The 18,846-nt window shown below is 42.0% G+C and overlaps 1 protein-coding gene across 2 annotated transcripts in view; it reads left to right on the top strand.

Annotated features, from left to right (window-relative positions):
- The window catches only part of TMEM121 (transmembrane protein 121), a 696,740-nt gene that overhangs the window by 461,231 nt on the left and 216,663 nt on the right, over positions 1-18,846 (top strand). For both annotated transcript variants that reach the window (XM_069208841.1, XM_069208843.1), the window contains one exon: positions 375-459. The gene's annotated coding sequence lies outside the window, so the exon portion shown is untranslated. The remainder of the gene's footprint in view (positions 1-374; positions 460-18,846) is intronic.

The raw sequence follows: 18,846 nt of genomic DNA, 5'->3' as shown, positions 1-18,846 counted from the left end.
TGCCTCCTGAATAAATCAAGCTATGCCAAGTATCAGTTTGTCGCTGAATTCCCAATTCTCTTTCCTATGGAAAAGCCCGGGTGCCGGGTCATAACTCGGTGTAGGCTTGTGCTATTGCATTTCAGTGGTGGCAAGTAAGGCTTGGTGCAAAATAAGCAAATAATGTACTGCGGCCTATTCTCACTAAATTCCACCTAACCAAGATCAAGCCATGCGCCTTATGATAATTATAATCTGACGTCTTTCCAGGCACAATGGGTGTGTAGCGTTTTGATCGTTTTTCAAACATTCTCAACATCTAATCTCATTTCCTTTTTAGATTGCACTATCACAGACTCCTTAAAGACTCTTAACTCCTGTTATTTCGGTTCCAGGGATGAGCCCAGCCACAAGCTGTTGAGGGCAGGCCCTGCAGGAGAGCTTCCGCCAAGGACATGTGAGAAAAGGCACTTGCAACAGGTGAGAGAGTTACGATGTGTGTGGATGACACAAGTCTGTCAAAGCCAAGTGTTACCATTATTTGTGAAATCAACAGTACCAGTGGAAGACCGTGTTATTGCAAATGTGTTACTGTTTCCTCGGAATGGCAGAGTAGTGCTCCCTTGATCTCTATTCATGCCCTGAAGCCCCTGACCAAAGCCCTTACTGGGGCAAGACTGCGGGCCTTCTTTGATCAGCCATCTAATCAACCAAACTGAAGCTCTTGGACTCGTAGACCAGTCCACGGGGGTGGCAGGGTGCGCAGAATTAGTTTGCGGTCCCTTTGAGAGAATATTGCATGGGGCCTGATAGCAGTACTCTGAGGCGCCCCCGTACGGAGGGTCATGCAGTGGGTGTGCATATGGTAGACACCAGCACACCTTCTCTCCTAAGTTCTCTGGGGAGTGAGAGGAGGAGCAGGTGAGGGCATTATGCACACATTCACGTGGAGAAGGGAGGGATTAGCAAGTTGTGATGCTGTGGTGGGCACTCTGCCTGTCCTTTTTCACTGCCCATTGATTTCTAACTCCTGCCACCCTCTCCTCCCAAGGTCACGAACAGGCCTCTCCTCAGATGAGTCGCCATTTTATCGCATACAACACCAGCAATTTGCATGTTTCTAAGTGTTTAAAGTGCTGGAAAAAAAACACCCACACACTAATTGCCTTGGTAAGCCCTCGAGAAATTGGGCGAGGGGCTACAACGTCCTCTAATAGGCAACACCAGTCACAACTTTTCTTTCACATAAGTCACACGTATTGTCTCATAATCCATGGATCTGACAGCCTTGCACAAACTGTTGGAATCTGCATCTCCAACCCTGGTTGTACAAGACCCTAACCAACACAAGCAGAAGCTGTTGAGGTATACAATGGGGTTGGACTACAAACAAGCCCTTATCTTTTAAGGTAGCCAACAGAAAGCACTGAAAATATAACATAACCTGGTCTTCACAATCAACAATTTGTTTTCTTTTTTTGCCGCACTGCTATCCTTCATAACAGAACCCAAAGCACTCACTTTAAAGTATACAAAGTGAAAGTATTTAGACAACATAACAAAGTGTTGGATGGACCTGTGAGGGAGGTGGGATCAGACTCAATCACTCACAATATTAAACACTTTCATACACTGGTGCTACCGACCCATGTTCAGCAAGGAGCTGCATGATCAAGGGGCATCCTGTATTGGTGGCGTGACCCCGTGAGGCATGGCTAATATAATAAAGAGGTGGCTCTCTGTTTAGCTAACTTCCATTGTGGGCCAATTCCTGTTCCATCATTTAACCAAAAATGGGGTAACCTGATGACTGTCTAGTTTACATGTGTCTTCCTATGTTTTATGTAACAAAGGAGGTACAAAGCTCAACCACATAGTATGAGATGCTTAAACTACCAAGGGCACCAACACATGGAACACCCCTATGCCTGTCATGTATTTTACAAAGGACACACATGAGTCACACTATTAACAGTTCCAAGTGATTCTTGATTGCCTCGATACACTATTGGACATAGACTAATCATGGGTAAGGCTAAACCATCACTACTTCATTAAAGCTCCTCTCACATAATTACATCCTTCAACCTTCAACATGTTTCATATCTCACTTAATGTCTAGAAATGTCAGGCACATTCCTGGGGACAACCAAATGTAGCGGTCCAAGGCTGTGCATTCAGACTAGGTATCCTAAAATTCAATTTAAAAATAAAAATATAATGAAACAAATAATAATAATAATTGCAATAAAAACAGTAGTTATCCACACTTCACAAATAATAATGGTTACAACAGTAATTATTCACGCATCTGCCATTATTATGATGATAGCAATGAGGTGCATGGTGATGATACTAACATTATAAGCAGCATACTATCAGCATTCGTATAATTATATTTATATCAATTATTTCATTTAGTGTTACTAATATTATTACTAATTATACTATTAAATATATCTTTCATAGTAATGCTAACAATAATAACAAAAATAATAGTTGTGTTAATGTTTTTGATGTTTTTCTGTTTGTGTTAGTGTTATATTTGCCTTTTTCTTTATGGGTGCTATTATCATTGGTATTATTAGTATTAATGGCAGTAGTAGTGATATCAGTAGCAGTAGTTTTAATAGTAGTAGCAGTATTAGTATTAGTAGTGTACATAGTAGTAATAGTAGAAGCAGTGGCAGTAGTACTAGCAACAGCAGTAGTATTAATACTAGTAGCAGTAATAGCGGGAGTAGTACTGGTATTATTTCATTACCATTTTGGCTTAGCCTGCAAAGTATATTTACATTCCAAAATTTAGATGGAATCGAGATGTCCCTGTTACCAAGCCCTTGTCTCCCTTAGTGCATTTGTGGTATAAAATACTTCGCCCATAGCATATCCTTATTCGATGACCCAACCGACTTCACCGGCACACACCTATACCTTAGAAGCAGAATCCTTACAAAGGCTCACCCAAATCAGAGGACTGCATCTCAGTAGTCAAGTACAACTGAAAGAGAAAACAGTGCATCACAAGAGGTACACATTATCCATACTGGATCTTCACCAAGCAGACAGGGTTTGTTAGTAGTTTGATGACAATCTAACTCATTAAGCGTGGATGTAGTTGTCCTCGGCGAACGTTTAGTTACACAGAGTAACCAGGGTAATTTTGTTAATTTCACATTGCTCATTGATGCAAAATTACAGAGTATTATGCAATTGCGCCTGTTTGTATAATTATGAGTAATTTTGCACAAAAATCCTAGAGCAGGAGCACAGGAGCAATGAACGTAACGAACATGAGTGGTTGCTGGCTGCTGCTGTTTGTGTTCTTTTCTGTAGCACACAATTCTACCTTGGGTCCATTTTGGACATAAGGGTGAATTTTGTTCTAAGAAAATAATGCTAAATGCTGGGTTACTCTCCTTGCATAATCCCTCATAATCTTGCTTAATTTTGCCGTAATTGCACGTACAGAAATTTACACCCAACCCTAGTATTTAATATTCAGTTGTTGGAATGATTCGGTAAAACACTTTAAATGTCTGGCTGTAGTTAGATGTAGTTAGGTGGTTGTGGATAATTTGATTCTTTTGTGTGTCCTGTTGGTTGTACATTCTTTTTCAGTTGATAGTGGTGTTTGGGGTGTGTTCACATACATACATGGGACAAGTATACAAGGTTGATATCTCTACCAGTATATGAGGTTGATACATAGATGGATTTGATGTCCATGTAAATGAGGTGATTCACAAAGCCCTGGTGTTGCAAAGGTTAGATGTTTTCTCCTACATTTGGAGTAGATTATTGCACAATCGTAGATATCTAGAAGGTTGCCTCCATCACAGGACACTCGTCTAACGTTGTGCAAAATTTGAATGAAGAAATCATACCAAAATGTGCATATTTGCATTTTTTGCCTCTCCTTTCGAGAAACGCCTGTAACTCTTGTGTTATAAGGGATCAGAATCACTCCCTATGGGACATTAACATCCCTTTCATTGCTGCTAGTTGTAATTGTTATGTGTACCTCAAAACGATAAACATTGTCAAAAACCAAGGATATTTGGCCTTTAATCAGTGGTCAAGATGTATATAATATTTTTACTGCTCTCATAATTTGTATGAACTGATGCCACTGGTAGTCTTTTCCACTCCCTTAGGAATTTCCAACCATCAATTCCAATAGGAATATCTCCTCTTACATCAAGGTTTGCCACACTATAATCTTCAATTATATATCAAGAAGTGTTCTTTGTTGTTTACTCTACGTGAAGGAGGCTTCAAGCTTCCTTTCATAAAGGGAACTGCAAAAGCATTCTGCCACAAAGAGTATATTTCACCATTGCCTGTAGGGTTTTAGTATTCTACGTATTTACACCTCGGTCCTAATCAAGTTGACAATAGTATGTGAAAATGACATTTGCACCTGTTTTGCATCGGTTAATGCCCCTCAAACTCGGTCAATTAGATAACGGGATAGCTGGCTCTGACTGTCAATAAGGTCCCATTATGAGTGGGGCGAATTTAGCAGTCAGATTTTATGATTCAGGGCAGAATTTCTGAACCTAAAGGCATCTTTTATGAATTAATGTCAACTGAATGGGAAATAACTGAGCAGACCTGGTTTTCCCGGGCGAAATTCTGACTAGACTTCCCAATTCTTTAGGGATTAACACTCTTATTTACCGCTTGCTTATAGTGTGTGGTAAATGTGTGCTTAAGGCCGGACATGGGTAGGAGAAGGGTCGGGAGAATGGCTGATGGAAGGAGAGGATGTGGCCTGACAGGATGGAGCATTACATAGTCCCATTTTCTTGCAAGAGTGTCAGATGTGGGGAAGTGATTTGGTCATTTTGCACTTGCAGCCCATTCCTAGAGTGATTTTACCAACTGGAATTTCTGGCCCATAAAATTGGGTCCATTATTCCACTACCTGAAACATCAAGTGTGGGAACCCTGGCCACTTATAATTTACTTGTAATTGAATCCTGTATTGCAGAGAATTATAGAAACCTTATGCAGACGCATTAAACAAACTGTACATTCAACTTCCACATAACTACACAAGGTGTGTTCGTAAAAGAAGAACGTACACTTTAAACTCACAGTCCAGTCAGCTTGCTATAATGTTAAATTGTAAGACTAATGGAAATGCCTTTTTATTCATGGGAAACCAGCATTGATTTGGATGGATGGACTTAAAAGTAATATGGATCCTGGGATTCAGAGTTAAGATACTGTAGGGCATCCCGGATTGATGGATAACCCAATAATATCAACCTTCTGCACAGCATCTATTATTGTAGTAAGCTTTTTATGTTTGACCCTGGTCCTCTATTTCACAACCCCTTTTAGCTGAAACCATTAGTGATTTTCAATGAACTGTAAGATCACAGGCATTGCTACATTTCTTTTGAAGGCTATTCTCCCTTTGATACTTTTAATTAAATCTGCCTTGTGATGCAATTCCATTTTTATTCAGACCATTTATAGTCCATTTGCCTTAGAAGGGGATTGTAAGAGACATTAACTGGCACCTGTTCCTCGATAAGTGATGCTTTTGAATAGCTCCATATTGTACTACATTTTTTTCTACATACTCGCCATTGCCTGTCAAAATTAGCACTCATTTTTTTTATTTTCAGAAAGAGGAAAGTTTGTGCAAACTTTATAAGAATTCCATATTTTAAACTTTAAAGGCTTGTAAACTGGTAAGCAGGAAAATAAATGAACAAAAAGGATATTACCAATACATTTTTATTTACTAGTAGACACTTTCAAAATGAAAATATTTTAAATTATGTATAATTTCCTAAGGCTGGAAACTCCTAGAAGCAACAATGTACAGGTGCATTTAGAAGGCTACTGCATGGAGGTCATTAGTGAGAGCTAACTCAGTGGTGTGTCTTTCTATGTGTATCTACATAAGAAAACAAAGGTTATGGTAATAGTATAGGTAAGTGAAAATTTCAGCGACAGCCTAATGTTTTAAGCTGAAAAAACACTGAAATATACCAATTATAGTTATCTCTAATAACTATGACTCGTGCCTTAAATTACCTATATTCTCATCCTCACCATGTAAAGTCTCGTCATCAGTTATGTAATTTCAGATGTTGCAGTGATGTTACCTGTGATGTCCTAGATCATGTTATTTGTGATGTAATATGTGGGGTAATTAGCAGTTCATGGCAAAGGGGTGAGTTGCAGTTCTTTTAGGGCATGAATTATGATTAATAGAGATAACTATAATTGGTGATTTATTTGCAATTTTTGTATTTTAAAATGTTACGTTGTCACTAAAATGTTCACCTATTAAGTTACTTTAACCTTTGTTTTTCTCAATGAATTTCTATGGCTCTTTTAGGGTAAAGTAAGATATACATGCAGTATTTATTTACTGCTACTGCCAGGCAGGAGCAAGGATGAGTTCCCTGCCTGTGAGAGTGTGTGGTAAGATATTCCCACATTCTCCTGGGCAGGGAGCCACTGTGTTCCAGGAGCTGGCTCCAAGGGTCACTGTTGAGGTAGGGCACTCCAGCAGAGGGCAGATGGGGTCCGGGGAGCAAACATTGGCTCAGGGAGGGGAGCTACTTGTAACCCTTACCTGTTCATTAAACATTTGGCCCCAGGCTATGGGTATTCCAGGGTCCAAAGGTGGCGCAGGCAGAGAACACAAATGCAGTGAAATCCATTTGTCAATACCAAATATCCTACTATTGAATGTTCCCACTTGTTTTCTGATAACAATTGTATCTCACTTGTGAGGGCCTAGTGCCTGTGAGAGGAAATGGTCCAAGAAGCAACATGGATACTTCACATTTTTCCACTCAAAATTGACCAGCTTTTTGCTGAGTGGTTGGCAGTGAAATTTGGGCCCTACATAAGCCCACTCCTAGGGAAATCTAGTAAAGCTGTACAGATTTGAAAACTAGAATCCTATGGGAATCCAAGTTAAGATGACATGTGTGGCTCTCACCAGATTGTTTTACACAGAATCCTTTGCAAACCTGAAACTTTGACTGAATAAATACATTTTTCCATGATATTTCTGTGATGGAAAGTTCTGGAATCTGTGGGGAGCCACAAACTTCCTTCCATCCAGCATTCGTCTAAGTCTTCTGATAAACATGGTACTTCATTTGTGCGTATAGCCTGGTGCCCACAACACGAGAAAGAGTGTTGCCACATTTTCTTTTGCTAGGGCATGCCCATGTCCATGCTGGACAGCCCTCATCCCTATATTTAAAGAAAAAATCCCTGGCTTGTAGTCGACTTTCTGGGTGTAATTATCCCAATTTTACTGCTGATCGGGGTAATTACCCCAAGTGCCCCGGGGACAGGGCAGAAAGACTGTTGCCCCATTTACTTGTGGTGAGGGAATACCAATTCCAAAAAAGTCTCTGCCTTCTAGTGGATAGTGGACTCTGTTATACAAGCAGTAACAAGTGAGCTATGCCAATAAAATTCTGTTCTGCGATCTGCATAATACATTTTCTTTGCAGCAGGCACATTAACCCTCTACACTACCTTAGATGAGCCGAAACTCTCTCTAGCAAGTGCATTAATTACCGAAGTTATCATGCTACTTTTATTGTTGCCTGAAAGCTGTTGGATATAAAAGGAACTCTGCAGTGTTTTAAAACTGCTGCCCTGCTACAAAAACGGTTGCAGTAATAAATGCGGCCTTCAACCATTCCAGCCTTCCGTGTAAATGCCTGATGCCCGGTATAGCCAGTCCGGCCTTGAGTATATCCTTTGTAAATCAAGGGACCATTAAATGCTCATCGAAATGTTCTGAATAATGTTAAATGGCATCAAGCTTAGTAGGGTATTTTACTTCAGGTTCCCTCTGTTAAATTAAGTTTGGCCTGGGTGTCCCCTTCCCTCTATGTCATAAGGGACAGTGAATTCCGGTCCTAAACTTTTCACCTTCAAATCATTAGTATCAGGTATTGTGGTCTAATTCGTTCAATGGAAGACCACAACAACCAAAATGCATTAGACTGACACACACAGAACTCCAACACGGGAAACTGTATCTGTAATCACATGGAGTGAGAAGGTCGCCCTACAATTGAAGAGTTCAGCTTAATTGTAAACCTATTTCTTTTGATTTAACACTGATGTTTACTTTAATTAAAACATGTTCACAACAATTATATCCACTTTACTCTGGACCTTAAGTAATTTATGTCTTGACCATATACAATTGTATTGATTCATCTTTCATCACCTTTTACGGTGTTAAATCTGAAACTCACTTATGCCACCTCAAGAGAAATCAAGGACTACCCAGACAACCTGTAGCTCACCTATGTCCATAGAAAGCAAGATTCAAAGAAGCCTAGGTAGAGCACATTAAGCACAACTCTCCTTTCAGTGTTTACTGCTATTCAGTGGTGCATACATCATTATTGCAACAATGGGACGTGAGGCCCAGGGACTTGCTAGGTTTTCTGCATATATGTGTTATGTAAATGTACACACACTTAATCACAAAAGGAAAAATGTACATAGGTGTGATCCTAAAAAGTGTGGCATTGCTGTGGTTTCCGTGGAACGCTAGACCTACAGCACAGTATTCAACAGCAGTCCTTAAAGACCGCCATCGTGTCTGCTAATTTGCGTGATACCCTTGGACATGTAAATGACACCGTTTAAAATACCATCATGTAAATATTATCCTCTGTGGATATCCTGAAAACATGGCATGAAGTCTGTCCTTGAGAACTGAAGCTGAACATCTCTTCATCATCTTCGAAGGGTAGCTCTTGACTTAATGTCTAAGCAGCAAAAAGTGATGCAAAATAATTTCTTCAAATTGTGATTCCCTCTGTAATCCCTTTTCGCTCACACACAATACCAACTCCATATAATTGGGCAGTCTGACCATGGTGGTCTTTTTCAATGGTTTTAAAGTAAGCTTAGTGAAGGATGATATCTGCTACTTTGGTGGGCCCTTTGGTACTCCTGACACTGCCTTTGCTATCTCTAGTATCAATGCTCAGAAGGCAGCAATCTGAGGAGAAATTCAGAAAGGCCACCATTGCAAGGCCCTTGTAACTCCTGATGTGAATATACCGTTCCCAGGAATCCTGTTAGTCTCCGGTGGCAATTCCCAAGTATGGTATTACCACACCATTACGAGTTTTGGACCTTAGGAGTGGGGAATAACCACAAGTGTCTTTGTGTGCGCCTTGAGTCCCACATTTTCATGTCATTTGAGACCTTTGTCCCCATGCTTATTTTGCCAGGTTTTCCTGGCAAATGGGCTCTGGTAAAAACTCAGAAGTGTAGCGTTCCTCGAAATATTTTAGTCCCTTTACCAGCTGAATCAGAATTGCCTTCTAATCCTGAATACCCTAAGAGGCCTGCTTACTTGCTGTAGTTTTCACTCTATGTCCTTTCACTAACCAGTCGTCAGCAAATAGTAGTAAGTTAAGTTGCTTAAAGGGGCGGGGGGCGTTGGGGGATCAAGATGTCAACTCAAAGGGTGTGTGACGTCACTTCCGCTAGACTTCACCCTTTGGTAAATGTAGGCCCACTGTAAAGAGTTACTCACATAAATAAGGCAAAGAGCTATTTTTTTGCGCCTGTTACTTCTCGCGGATGTCCGCAGTGTTGGTTGTAGGTCCTGCCTCTGAACGGCAAGCCCATTGTATCCGGCCGCTGTATGCGCGGCATCATTAGGCATGCATGCCGGCAGTGAGTCGCACTAATGCAAATGTTTATCTTGCTCGTGGCAGTGTCTTCCAGATCTCCTGCATGATGATCAGTCCTGCCGACAGCTCGTTTGCAACTTGTTTTCTAATGCAATCGCTCGTGACCGAGGTCCAATGACGTCTGCGGACGGCTTTATTTAACCTTGGGATGCTTCCGACGTGCGTTAGGGGTGAGCGGTTCTCCTTGAAATCGATTGCGATCTGTCAGTGCTTGAAGAGTCCCTGGCACCTGTGGCCTCCCCGGGATGTGGCCTGGGGGGCCTTGCAAGAGGACCTGACTACATTACAAGAGGCCCAGAAGCCGCAATACTCTTGAAGGGGTTACACATACCCACTAATCGCGGTTTAGGGTCCTAATACGTCCCGTCTGTCTATGTCTCTCCCTTGGTACTGCCCTCCTATCAGTCATGTCAATTGTTTGGTTGAAAGTTAATGTACTTTACGTCATAATGCCTGCTTCTCACAGTTCACAAATAACAAGGAAATCTCGATACTATTGCTATGGGCGCTCTATCTATTGTTTAAAAATGCCGATAACCAGTTTAATACACATTGTCGAGACCAATCAGCCTCGCTTTAATGCACAAATGAGGTCAAACGCAGACATTCACAAATACTGTTCAAATGTTCTGCATACATAAGTGCTAAATTGCCCCTTTCTCTATTGATTTTGCTGATGCTGGTAAAAAAAAAAAACGGGAAAAAACGATTGCTTCTTTCATAGAATGTATTTATGAGTTAAAGAATTGAATGTGACAAGTGATTGTTTTGTGCATTTTCCAGACCTAAAATAGGGCTGCATTTACGGAGCTTAGAAATAGCGTTTTCTTAATTGTGGTTTCCTGTGAATCACAATTAGGAAATCACTATTTCCAATGTTTGAAACTCTTTTGATTTTCATTTGCGATTCCTAGTGGGTCGCAAATAGACCTAGCTCAAGAATATTAATGAGGTAGATCGAAATTTGGGACCCTTTAGGAATCACAGCAATCACAGGGGTGGTGGCCTGGTGAACTCAGCAGGCCACCATGTCTGTGCTTGCTATTAAATAAAACAATCTTTTTTTTCAAACGCATCCCGTTGTCTTTAAAGGAATTTTAATTGTGATTCAGTATCAAATTGCGATCCAGTAACACGTTACTGAATCACAATTTGGACTTTGCACATCCCAAAAAGCATTTTGTGGTCAGAACGGCCTGATTCTGCAAATAGGGATATTTGTGACCTCAAAAATTCTTTGCACATGTAGCCCATAGTCCCTCTTGCATTCTAGCGAAAATACTTCTTGCAAGTTGGCATGATACAACAAAAAACAAATAGAATGCAACTAAAAAGTAATAGTCCTCTGAGTAGAGCCACAGTCTGCTCTATGTGTATTTTAAAGAAGTGGTAACAATATATCTTGCAGACAGCTGTACTATCAAGCCAGATGTATAAGTGGCCGCTAAGGAGTAGTACATCATCTACGTAAATATAGAAGTGCATTCAGCGAATCCTGCCTATTTCAGCACAAGTGTTCCAACTCAAACATCAAATCAGGATGGAGGGGTTTTGTCATGAGCTCGGAACATGTCACATTTCTGGTACTTTGCTTGATGATGCAAATCAGTACAGCGATACTTTGAGAGAGTTATGTGAGCTGGGATGAACAGGCCCTGTTAGAGCTCGATGGATGTCCCATGTTGGGATAGCATTACATTGAACACGTTGGGTTGAAGATCCATTGTGGGAACTCCGTGTGGGTATCTCACTGTTTGGAAAACACTTCCTGATGCAGGGCAGGATAAAAATTGATAAACATTGGCCCAAATTTATGGATTTTGCCGCAAAACTGTACTAATGCAGTTTTGCAGCAATATCAATAGTGGCTGATAGTGCCATTCCCCAGCGCCAGCCGTGTGCTATATTTATGGAATGGCGCACGGTCAAAGGACAGGCTAGCGTCTAAAGAAAAGATGCTAGCCGGGGGGCCATAGGGAGAGGGTAAAAGGCGTTAGTAGATCAGAAATGACACTAGGCTGGTTAGCAGCAATAAGTATGCTGCTAACCAGCCTGGCGTCATTTTCTCTGACACACTACCAGCCAAACACGACTCCTGTCTAAGTAAATTCAGGAGTCATGCTCACCACCCCATTGGCAAGCCCAGGGGACCAGTGTCCCCTGGGCAAGGGCGTAACTCTCAGTACCAGGCAGGGGGGCCCATGTAAGGGGCCCCAAATGGCACAGAAAAAAAAATAGTTACCAATACTTACCCAGGACGGTGTCCCCCATCCTATGGCATCCCTCTGGTGTGGGTGGGGGTGTTCCAGCGGCTTAGGATGGGCATCTGTGGGCCCATTCCATGCTGTTTAGCCAAGGAAATGGGTCCACAGGTCCCCTAATGCCTGGTCTGACCCATGTGTTAAATAATGGCGCTAAGCAGGCTTATTGCCAATATTTGGGTCCACCTACTCCGTGCATGTCATTTTTGCACTGGAGTATAAATAAGGCATTATATTGTGCATGAGAATGCCTACCTTGCATCTAATTAGCACAAGGTAGTTTGCCGCATCCACAATATGACGCTAACTCCTATATTTTGACACTAGACGGGTCTAGCGTCAAAATTTAAATATGGAGTTAGGTTTGCGTGTTTTAACGTCAAAATAAATGACGCTAAAACAACGCAAACCAAGTATCAGTATGCCCCATTGATTGTGAGATCTCTCTGGAGGTCTCAGCATTGGGATAACATTTTAAGATGCCGGCCAGGATAAAAAGACATTGTGGACCACATTCAGCTTTGTCAATGAGCCTCAGCCATAAGCAGCAGTACCCCCTTACATCACCTCCATGCAAATCATCACTGCAACCAAATACTGGACTGCAGAACTGCCTGTTCTTCACAAGCTGATACTAAAGGTGGGTAAGCCAACAAAATAATGGAGAGAGCTGAGCTCATAATGGTTCTGGCTCATATCTCACAGCAAGTGCATGATCTGAGCCCTAAAAATGTTTCTTCCGTAAATCATACAACAAACATCATGTAAAATATGATAAAGTATCTTTCAAATTCAAAAAAGCTTATTTCTTTAACATGTGGAAGCTTTAACATTAATGTGTCACATTATAGCACTGCACTGAGAAGTACTTTATTAAAAGTGATAGTTTTTAAACTTGAACAATTAGTGAACTAAGAGCCAGGACAATTGTCATGCGAACGCTGTGCGTGGCCCATATTAGGGTTAGCAATTTTTCTTTCCTTATGTCACGGCCTTCTTTTTAACTGTTGTGCACTTTTGATGTAGCACAAACTCAACCTAAAAGCTTTGGAGAACTTTATATGAGCACCAGTTACATTACACAAGGACACCATTCATTATTTATTTATAGATTAGGGGCCTGATTTAGATCTTGGCAGTATTACCCCCAATCCACTGTGGCGGAAGACCCAAAAACACTGTCAAGTCAGCGGTATTCCGCCCACCTTATTTAGATGTATTGCGGCTGAGCTGCAGACTGCCACAGCGGAGTGCTCTTGCCTAGCTGTCAGGCTGGAAGGTTGCTGCTGACCCTATTTAGATGTACAGTCCTGCGGGTGTACTAGTGGTGGTTTACTGACTGAGCGAGCCTGTGGCTGGACTTAATGGACATCATACAATGGCAGTGAAAATGGAATGGAGGTAGGTCACGCAACCACACTATAATTTAGCCATACGTGTCCCCCTGCACAGCACACTACATAACACACGAAAGACACACTATAATCCATTGCCATTCCAACACCACAAAACATGTACATGCTGAAAACACACATTGCCATACATCCATGACACAACATACACATGTCATTGACACTGCACCCACCCACATCACAGCCACAACAACCGACACAACTGCACACTCATCTAAACAAACAAACTCACACACAAGCACAACTACAAACATCACAACCACACAACACTCACTTGAATGTTTCACACAGCAGCACAACTCACAACCAAATATACAAAACAGTATCAAACCCACAAGCAAGTGCCACGCATACAGACACAACCACATCACCCAATCCAGCTCCTTCGGCCTCAACCAGCCAATCAAATCACATACATACATAGACGTACTGACTCTTATACACAACTGGAAGCACAACATCACAGGTACAGGTCCCCTTGCAAAGTGCACACATGGACATAGTAAATGGGTGTGAATGTAACGTCACTGTGGTGCCATCATGCATTTAACATGAATATTGACACCAAATTACAGTTGTGTATCTGTGTAATATGTGTCATGGACCAGTGTACATCATCCATATCTCACACAAATGTGCTCCTGACATATGCATGGCACAGTAATTAAAAAAATTAATTAATTTGACATGCATGTGACTTCAGAGGTCCCAGGCTCGACTGTACGACGAAACAACGACTTCAAAAACAACTACTGCCTTAACAACCAGGTCGGAACACCGACCTCGTTGCTACTACTAATGATTTTACCACGAATGCCTTAACAATGATATTTCGTTGTAAAGGCATTCCTGATAAAAACATTAGCAATAGGCACCATTCACCCTACATCCCTCACCCCACCCCCCCAACCCCACCCCAAAACCTAAAACCCTCTGACCCCCCACCCACTCCCCAAAACCAAAAACGCCCCACCCCCCAAACCCCACCCCAAAACCTAAAACCCCCTGACCCCCACCCACTCCCCAAAACCAAAAACGCCCCACCCCCCCAACCCCACCCCAAAACCTAAAACCCCCTGACCCCCCCACCCACTCCCCAAAACCAAAAACGCCCCACCCCCCCAACCCCACCCTAAAACCCCCTGACCCCCCACCCACTCCCCAAAACCAAAAACGCCCCACCCCCCCAACCCCTCCCTAAAACCTAAAACCCCCTGACCCCCCACCCACTCCCCAAAACCAAAAACGCCCCACCCCCCCAACCCCAACCCCACCCCAAAACCTAAAACCCTCTGACCCCCCACCCCCTCCCCAAAACCTAAACCCACCACTTACCTTCGCCAACTCACTTCTTTGTACCTTAACCACGCATGTTTGTTGTTCAGAACATACATAGTTAAGGCACAAAAAACCGGAGTCGTGGTTAAAAAAAGCGTTGTTGCGCTTTCGTTAACCACGACTTTCGGAAAAAGAAAGTCGTAAAAAAGGATGTTCCCCCCCCAGGCTCATATGTGACCACTGAACGTACACAGCCAATGCGGGTTCCCTGCCTTTACGTCCAGCAATGGGGGGTGGAGTTGTGTTTTCTCTGTGGTCTAGTGGCAGCAGCGATGAAAGGTCATGTTCATTAGTGTCCAGTCGAAAACAGTAGTGGAATTGGGAAAAAAGGTAAGTTTGTACCCCATTTCCCTCCAATGTGACAACTCAGGTGTAGATGTCAGACCACCACAGTTGGCTAGGCAGGAATGGCACATCCAAATCTTCTGGATGGTAAAGTTGGCTGGAGTGCCTCTGTCAGCCCCTAGTCCCAGTGCCGCCATAGAAGTTGCTGGAGATTCTTGGGGAGTTGGCGGGGCTCGGGCACTCTTTTTCCTATGATCCTGCCAAGATCTAAATCGGGCGGAGGAACTGTCAAGGTGGCAGATGGGTTTTCTGATCACAAACCAGCAGTGGGATCATTTCCACCAAGATCTAAATCAGGCCCTAAGTAATCTGCCAGAATCACAGGATTTTGAGCCAATACAGAGATTAACCGGGTTCACCTAGTTCCAATGTTGAGCGCTCTGGCCACATCCTGGGTGCAGGGAGGGAGGCACACAGAAGCCCAATATTGATATTTGAGTAATGGTTCACGTTCCCACCATGATCCCTACATGTAGATTCTCACACATAATATACCAATAAGACCCTGATTACAATTAATGGAGAATTATGTGTGGAGATTCCTGGTGACCTGAATTATGCTTATCAGTAGACATTTTTATATAGAATGTCTGCAGCTACAAGATAGTCTTGGTTTTAAGAATAACAAGTTGCTTTCCAGAGCAAAAAGAGTGTCCATTAAGAGGCCATCAATTTCTGTGACCCATCCAGTGTAACTGAATTATGTATTAACGTTATTAACGTTAGGTCTACTGACTTAGAGGCAGTTCTTATCCAGTAGCAGGAAAATGGCCATTGGTGCTCAGTCACATCCGCCAGCTGAGCACTTGCCGAGATGAAGCAATGGTATTCTCATACTGAAAAGGAATTCATAACCATATTGTGCGGAAGCAGACATTTTCACGTTTACAACAATCTGATTTGTGTATGAATCGACCATAAACCAGTAGTGTCACTTTTCAGGACGTTTGCACCTAAACTAATACCATGAGTATTAAAGTGGTACTGCTGCCCCATGAATAATCATTTGAGGTGGAGTATCAACCCGGGCCAAGGAAAAACGTTTGACAACTTATTGCATTTTCCTTAAACGACAGCCAATAAAGAAGTTACACAAAGTAAAGAGACATAATTGTATGTGCTTCCTATGTGTCTTTATGAAATAGTGACTGCCACTCTGGCTGAGGAAGACTGCAAATACGAAGAATGCAAAAAAAGAAAAATGCGACACCCCCTGCAAAGTCAATCGTATCACAAGTGATGCCAGAAGCATGCTACAAGAGGTTCACAATGTTCAGTCACAGAAGAAGGGCTATTACTCAGAAGAAATCCCATTTGCCCTGTGCACAGAAGTTTGATGCTGGGGATCAACTATAATTAAAATGCGGATCCATTAAAAATGTCTACTTTCACGTCATTTATCAGCAAGTAGCGACAATAGTGGGTGACTGCCTACCCTGCCAAGTAACTAGGCCAAATAAGCCACCTGCACACATTGTCACTGGGGTTATTCCTTCACTATGTCAGGCTTTGAAAGCGTTCCCAACATCAACACCTCCTCGTAGTAGTTGATGACTACAGCAGGCACCCTGACATTGAATTAATTTAATCAATGTCTGCTGATGAAGTTATTCCAAAACTTGAGAAAGTGATTGCAACACACTGAATTCCTCAGCAGATACATACCAACAATGACTACCACTGGTTGGAAGGCAATGAATTTGCAACTCATTGCTCATTATTGCCCAGTCACATCAGGATGAGGTAAAGAGGTTTAGAAGGACTCTTTAAAAAGTTGCATGTATGTGATATTGCAATATCACAACACCAAATGATCTGGCTACAAGTTCCTGAGGGAATATGTACATTCTTCTCATGCCTTCATGAAAATGACCCCTGATGCAATGATGTCATCCACCATAAGGCAATTTCTGATATTCGTTTAACCATCATATGCCCTAATTATGAGCTGTACTGAGTGGTATCTATGGGTGGATTTCCTGGTTGAAGGACACTAGACCTGATGCTACTGGCTCGAAAATCTGGCACGTAAAATCAGTTTATGAATGGGCTGAAGTGCAGCCCACCTCTGTCGCCAGCCAGCCCGGCCCTTTTCTAAGGCATAGGTGAGCATAGATTGCTCTCCCTACCATGACACATGCTTTCCTTCCCTCGGACACCCTCCTCATAACATTCATCACAGCAGCACCCCTCGGCAAAAGAAGGTGGTAAATATGTGCATGAAACTCCCAAAGAACTGAGGATGTGTGCAGAATTCCACACAGTAAATTGGGGTCTGCAAAATGATTCCCCTTTCTGTGGGAGTTAACATGTAATAGGTGTAGTTGTGTGTGGTGATACCTACTAGAATCAATAATTCTGGCCACCCAATATTTCCATACATAATTATGCCTTACTCGTATTCAGACCCATAATGCCATAGTTAAAATACGTACAGGAAATTGATGTGCCCGTGATTGTCTCTCCCAGTACCTTTCAGAAACTCATAGTTGAGAACTGTTCTACCCAGAACCCACCTAGATTTAAGATTCTTCTGATTCCAGCAGATATTCCTCCTTGGGAATCTGTCTGATGTATAAATCCCTTAGATTTGGAAACGGAGGTTGCTAGGTTTATTAACAGTACAGTTTACAAATACACTTGATTACCAGTCACCTGTTCAGAGATCTCTGTAGGGACATTTGTTAAATACTTACTCATTTCTTACTGTCCATGCATGTCTGAATCTGCACACAGAATTTGCGGGTAGCAGGCATGAAAACTATAACATGGAGGTACAGCAATGTATTTTACAGCAGAATCCCATGAACGTTAATTTTCAAGTAATTGATTTGACAGACAGCTCACATCTTCTGGGTTCACACTAATGCATGGCCTCACTTCATTTTTTTCTATGTGTAGCATCTTTCATCACTTCTATTTCCTTTCATTTGTGCTTCATTACATATTCCAAGTGAATGCTTGAGCCCTGTTTTCGTTTTGAGTGGCCTTGGATTCCCTTTTGAATTTTGTGCAATTATCAGTTGTCCTACACATACATTTCATGGTCGCCATAACACCTAACCAGATCTTGCTAGCTGGGAAATCTGACTGGTAAAATAGTTTTGCGAAAGGGCTGCATTGCAGCTCGGGTCCATTCTTCATATCAAATGGAACTCGAAGCCTGATGGCTGCTTCAGTGCGCTATTCTATCAGTCTTTTTAACCGAACCACCGTGTAACTGAGCTGTCTTTGAGAAGGATAAAATCGGAGCCATAGTTTGGTGGCTTGTTGAGTGCATGTGTCACGCACCAAGCCACCAAACTATGGCTCCGATTTACGTCACACGTCAATTTTCCAATTTAAATAATCAATGACTGTGACACTCACTGCAAATATCTGTAAAGATAACACTGGTCGATTTCACCTTTATCTTGTTAGTTGTTAAAACGGGCATTATTGATTTGGACAAAAATGACCGATAATATGAAATTGTAAGAAGAACATTTTGTGGTGTACACCACTCTTGCATTTCTTATTTTTCGTCTGTTTCTTCTTTATTTTTTTATTTTTTTTCTTCTCCTCCTACTTCTTCTTCTTCTTCGTCTTCCTCTACTTTTCCTCTTCTGTTCTTGAAACAAAAAAAAACAAAAAAAGTCATGAAAAAACTGAAGCAAAGTTCATCCCACGAGGCTTGACGAGGCACTATTTTCTGTGTTGGTGGCAACATTGTGCTTGAGCAGAATGTTATCACTGTCCCTGAAGGGAACCAATGGCAAAAGTGGGCTGAGCCATTGAGCAGTGCTTTAT

The sequence above is a fragment of the Pleurodeles waltl genome, chromosome 9, assembly GCF_031143425.1.
Source record: "Pleurodeles waltl isolate 20211129_DDA chromosome 9, aPleWal1.hap1.20221129, whole genome shotgun sequence".
Taxonomy (NCBI): domain Eukaryota; kingdom Metazoa; phylum Chordata; class Amphibia; order Caudata; family Salamandridae; genus Pleurodeles; species Pleurodeles waltl.
The sequence above is the reverse complement of the archived record's forward strand: the minus strand, read 5'-3'. Positions and strand labels throughout refer to the sequence as shown.